Genomic DNA, 6,447 nt, shown 5'->3' with positions numbered 1-6,447 from the left:
CTTGGAGGGCGAGCAGCTTCGAGGTGAGGGCGTTGACTTTCTTTTCCACATCCTCAACCAGTAGATCCTCCCAGTCTGTGGTGCTGAGGGCTTGCCTCAAGGCTGACCAGTTTGCCTCCTCCCGCGTCAAGCTGAATGTGAGTCAGCACTGCATGGTGGTCAGAGCTACCCACTTTATCCACTTTATCCTTTCTCTCTCTCTCTCTCTCTCTCTCTCTTTCTCTTTCTCTCTCTCTCTCTCTCTCTCTCTCTCTCTCTCTCTCTCTCTCTCTCTCTCTCTCTCTCTCTCTCTCTCTCTCTCTCTCTCTCTCTCTGTGCCCCGGTATACGAGTGTCTGTGTGTGTGTGTGTGTGTGTGTGTGTGTGTGTGTGTGTGTGTGTGTGTGTGTGTGTGTGTGTGTGTGTGTGTGTGTGTGTGTGTGTGTGTGTGTGTGTGTGTGTGTGTGTGTGTGTGTGTGTGTGTGTGTGTGTGTGTGTGTGTGTGTGTGTGTGTGTGTGTGTGTGTGTGTGTGTGTGTGTGTGTGTGTGTGTGTGTGTGTGTGTGTGTGTGTGTGTGTGTGTGTGTGTGTGTGTGTGTGTATAGTACTTGTGTGTGTATGTGTGTTTGGCGGAAAGGGTGGGCGGGTGGGCAGGTCTCCTACCTCATTTTAGGAGCCGATTAGTGAGTAACTCTGTCCACATTTGCACTGGGGTGTGACTTAATTAGCTAGGAGTGGTTATCAGTCAGGTGGGTGGATGCTGACCTTGACTAAAGATCATCCCTCAGGTGGATGGGGCAAGTGTGGTCGGGCCTTGCTACATATAGACAAATATATAGATGGATAAATGAATAAATACAGATAGATGGATAGATAGATACATAGTTATAGGTATATAGTATGTAATAGCTTGTGTAATGCTTGTACATACTGAAGAAAAGTACAAGAGCAAATAAAATACTTCCAAAGCACATTTATGCCTTTTATATCCTGCACTAATAAATCTATAAAATATACGGGATTTACTGGAAAACTACCAAGAACTCCAGTATGTAATAAAGGTTCTATTAATCTCTGGCTATGATGCTACAAGCATAATATATAAAACTACGAAGTAGTACTACACATATGCAAAATATTGTTAATGATTCCTCTGCCTTTTACCTTTAATATTACACGCACACACACACACAAAGAGAGAGAGAGAGAGAGAGAGAGAGAGAGAGAGAGAGAGAGGGACTAAGGGGTTGCCAGCTAGCTTAGGTTCCTTTATACGTGTGGAGGGGGAGAGAGAGAGAGAGGAGGCTCCTCCCAATGACCACCTGACGTCACCTAATCTGCGCCTGAGTTGACCTCCCATTTATTTAGACCTTGGGTCGCATTACTAAGAACTTTGTCGCCAAAGTTCACATATTTTACAAGGCTTTCGTAGGAGTTTTGGGCATTTCCAGTAGTAGTTTTATGACCCAGGTAAATTTTTGCCGCACGAAGGCTGGTACGTAGAGCCCTGCGGAGGTCACGGAAAGGGGGTAGGGAGAAACAGGTGCCTCCCCCCCCTCAGCACACACACGCGCACACACTCGCGCACACACACACACACACACACACACACACACACACACACACACACACACACACACTTCTTCTATACCATGAATCTAAAGAAACACTCATTAGAGCACGACTGATCCCCTCTTTGACCTTTAGAAATAGCTGGTGTGAGAAGCGAAAGTGTCTTATAATACCGACCTGTGTTTCAGGTCACTGCTGATGGTGACCCCGAGATCCTATTCCTCCTGTACGACCTGCAGAGGCTTCCAACGCACGCTACTATTTATGGCCCCAAAGTGAAGGACCTTACACTTATCAAGGCTGAAGGACATTTGCCACTCTAGACCGTTGAACAAGACAGTCAAGGTCTTTCTGGATGATTTCGTAGCCAGCCGTGTGAGGAAGTCATTTTGGTGACATCAGCAAACTTAGAAAGGGAGAATATCACTCCGAATAGTAAGTCATTGACGCATAAAATGAAGAATATGGGTCCCAGCACTGACCTAGTTACTGAGAGCCACCGGGAGGCCTGCCCGTTGACTAAACCCCCGTTGTTTTCTGCAGGGAAGCGAGTCTCGTGTCCCCGAAGTCAGATCGTGTCCGAAGTCCTCTGACTGGCTCGCTTAAGGAACATGATCGATTAGTAATTTGCCAAAGTTTTTCTGAAAGTCAAGCTATATATCATCGCTAAAGATGTGATCACCGGAGGCTTCCAACACACTGGAAAGTCCAATAAGCGAGTTGAGCAGGAGTACTTACGTCTAATGCCCGTCCGGCGTATCGAAAAATTGCATTATCTTCAAGGAACTCGAGAAGTTTGTGTCTTTTAATGTTCTCGAGGATCTGCCCGCCTCGGATGGCAAGATTTTGGGCCTGTAATTTACGGAGGAGGAGGAAGACGAGGAGGAGGAGGAGGAGGAGGAGGAAAATGTAGAAGAGGAATTAGGTAAGAACTTGAGTATCAGGTGAAATTAAGATGAGGATCATAGTCTGACCTTTAGAAGGAGGAGGAGGAGGAGGAGGAGGAGGAGAAGGAAAATGTAGAAGAGGACTTAGGGAAGAACTTGAGTATCAGGTGAAATTAAGATGAGGATCATAGTCTGACCTTTAGAAGGAGGAGGAGGAGGAGGAGGAAGAAAAAGCAAGAAGGTAATGTTAGAGAGAGAGAGAGAGAGAGAGAGAGAGAGAGAGAGAGAGAATGTTCGTTTGTTTGAGTGAGTGAGTGAGTGAGTGAGCGGTGGTGGTGAGTGAGTGGTGGTGGTGAGTGAGTGTGAGAGTGGTGTGTGTGTGTGTGTGTGTGTGTGTGTGTGTGTGTGTGTGTGTGTGTGTGTGTGTGTGTGTGTGTGTGTGTGTGTGTGTGTGTGTGTGTGTGTGTGTGTGTGTAATAATAATAATGATAATAATAATAATAATAATAATAATAATAATAATAATAATAATAATAATAATAATAATAATAATAATAATAATAATAATAATAATAATAATAATAATAATAATAATAATTATAATAATAATAAATTAATAATAATAATAATAATAATAATAGTAATAGTAATAGTAATGATAATAATAATAGTAATAGTAATAGTAATAGTAATAATAACAATAACAATAACAATAATAATAATAATAATAATAATAATAATAATAATAATAATAATAATGATAATGATAATGATAATGATAATGATAATGATAATGATAATAATAATAATAATAATAATAATAATAATAATAATAATAATAATAATAATAATAATAATAATAATAATAATAATAATAATAATAATAATAATAATAATAATAATAATAATCAACAGTTTACTGAGGATAAAGGAAGCGTAGCGGCTGAAAATATGCAAACCCACAGAGCAAAGGCAACAAATCACAGGGTAACAAGCAACACACATTGTGAGGTATTAACTGGCGAACTATCTAAGTTTGCTATGGGGAGGGCGAGTTGATGCTGTTGACTATCGTGGGAATGGTGCTATTCTTGTATCTCTCTGTTCTGGCCCTGTCGGGGATCAAGCGGTTGACAGGCCTCGCCTACCTTTGTGGTAGAGGGGGAGGAAGGAGGTTGCGGTGGGTGGGGTGGGCGAGAGGCCGCTGCCCGAATCTCTCAAGTGTCCTGACAAATTGGTCGCCTTGCTTTGGCAGGCCCAGGGCTTGGAGTGCCTCCTCGTAGGCTGTGTGGACTGTGCCAAGTATTGCCCTGCATGCCCTATTCTGCACTCCCTCCAGCTGCCCTCTCTGGGTTGCCGTGAGATTGAATGACCAGGCAGGTGAGGCGTACGGGACCCTGGGGAGGACGAAGGGTTTGTAGATATGACTGAGCTCACAAGGAAGAACGTCTAGAGATTTTAGTCGCCTGAGGAGGTAGAGGCGGTAAGTAGCAGCTCTGGTGACCGTGGTGACGTGAGCCTTCCAGTTGAGTTCGTTTTCACTGGTCACGCCAAGGAGCTTGGCTGTCTGCACCACCTGGAGGCTGTCTTGGCCGATGGTGACTGTGGGAGGTATGGTGTTTGTGCTTCCCGGTTGATGTGCATCACCACGGTTTTGGCAGTGTTGATGGTGACATCGTTTGTGACTGAAAATTACTATTTTAGTTTTACTACAATTTATCTTTAATTTCCATTCTAAACAATACCTGTGAAGTGAAACTAAAGCTACCTTCATGTTTTGCTCGCTATCACACAAAATAACAGTATCATCTGCGTACATAATCACCAATAATCTGAGAAACGTGTTTACAAGGTCATCATTGAAATTAAGATAGCTACAATTATACTCTATAAGCTTTTCCTGTAGGTCATTAACATAGAAAGCGAATAACAATAGTGATAGATTTTCATCTTGCCTCACTCCCATATTGTAAGTAAATGTTTCAGACACCTGTTGGCCTACCATTACACATGACTTGACATTAAAATACATACTACGAAAAACATTAAGTATCTTACCATTAACATTATTATTTACAAGTTTAAACCATAGACCTTCCCTCCATACCATATCAAAAGCCTTTTTATAGTCAATAAATAAAAATAATTTCATTTTTTTCCCCTGAAACAAGTCAACAACTCACTTGAGTAAAAAGATATGATCCAGTGTGTGATAATCCTCACGAAAGCCTGCTTGTGTTTCATTGATGATGTTTTGATTCTCGGAATACTGTTTGAGACGGTCGTTAAGAATGGACGTAAATAATTTCCCCATGGGCGTTCTGTATCGTCTCCGCCAGTTCTTCTCCCCCGCGCAGTTGCTATCCATATACAGGGGCCTTGTCCGCCCTCGTATGGAGTATGCATCTCACGTGTGGGGGGGCTCCACTCACACAGCTCTTCTGGACATAGTGGAGTCTAAGGCTCTTCGTCTCATCAGCTCTCCTCCTCCCACTGATAGTCTTCTACCTCTTAAATTCCGTCGCGATGTTGCTTCTCTTTCTATCTTCTATCGATATTTCCACGCTGACTGCTCTTCTGAACTTGCTAACTGCATGCCCCCCCCCCCGCTCCCGCAGCCCCGCTGCACACGACTTTCTACTCATGCTCATCCCTATACTGTCCAAACCCCTTATGCAAGAGTTAACCAGCATCTTCACTCTTTCATCCCTCACGCTGGTAAACTCTGGAACAATCTTCCTTCATCTGTATTTCCTCCTGCCTACGACTTGAACTCTTTCAAAAGAAGGGTATCAGGACACCTCTCCTCCCGAAATTGACCTCTCTTTCGGCCACCTCTTTTGATTATTTTTTAGGAGCAGCGAGTACCGGGCTTTTTTTATTATTATTGTTTTCTTTTTTTGTGCCCTTGAGCTGCCTCCTTTGTTGTAAAAAAAAAAAAAGCTTAAAAGTGTAATACCTCGGTAGTTATTTGCATCATTAACGTCTCCCTTGTTTTTATAAAGAGGTATTATAACGCCAGTGAGCCACTCCGATGGAAAGACACCTGTGTCAAGGATCTTATTAAATAGTTCAACATATAAAGGGCAGAGTAAGTCTTGTGTACATTTTATATATTCATTAATGATGTCACTACCAGGAGACTTGCTGATTTTCAGTTTACCAATACAACGCTTTATATCAGCATGTGTTATAGGGTTAAGTGCTGGCGAGTCAGCGTCACTAAGTTTCATAATCAGTTCTCTCGTTTGCATAACTATCGTCGTCCTCTGCGTAGAGCAATTTAAAGTGGTCATAAAATTTCTCGAGTGGTATTTAATTATTTTTCTCTACTTTGCTACTTTTTAGAATCTTCCAGTATGCCTTTGGGTCTTTAGTTTTGTTTTCTCTTAATTGGTGAAGTATATTACTATTACCTTTTTTACTTACCCTCTTTAGTTCTCTTTTATAATTTCTACTTTTTTAATCATAGCTGTATACGTAACAGTATTCTTTTGTCTGTTATATTTATTCTTAGCCTTGTGGTACTCTTTCCTGCTGTTGTAGCATTGTTTGTCATACCCTTCCATATTTGCATTATTGCTCTTCTTTATCTATTTTCTACTAAACTGTGGAAATTTTTTCAATGCAGGGTCAATCAAAACATGCTTTAACTGATCATTTACATCATCAACTGATAATTTGTCAATATTCATTATAAGTTCATTCACCTTACTCTTATCAATATTTTTCTCATACTCCATTTTCCGTTCGTTTCTCCATCTGCCTGGCCTCAAACAAACGGCTTCACTCATTTTATTGCCAGTCTCGCGTGCTTTGCTTCCCACACCTAAAATTTCCAAACAAATATGCAAACCACAATGAACATCTGAATATAATGGTTCAAAGTCTAACAGCCGAAAACTCTTAACAAATCGGACAACATTCCAAGTAACAATAACATAGTCTATGACTGTATTGTAAATGGTAGTAAACTTACCAATACCACGGTCTTCACCCATTCTCCCATTA

This window comes from Eriocheir sinensis, chromosome 19 (assembly GCF_024679095.1).
Source record: "Eriocheir sinensis breed Jianghai 21 chromosome 19, ASM2467909v1, whole genome shotgun sequence".
NCBI classification, from domain to species: Eukaryota; Metazoa; Arthropoda; class Malacostraca; order Decapoda; family Varunidae; genus Eriocheir; species Eriocheir sinensis.
Note: the sequence above shows the minus strand (reverse complement) of the source record.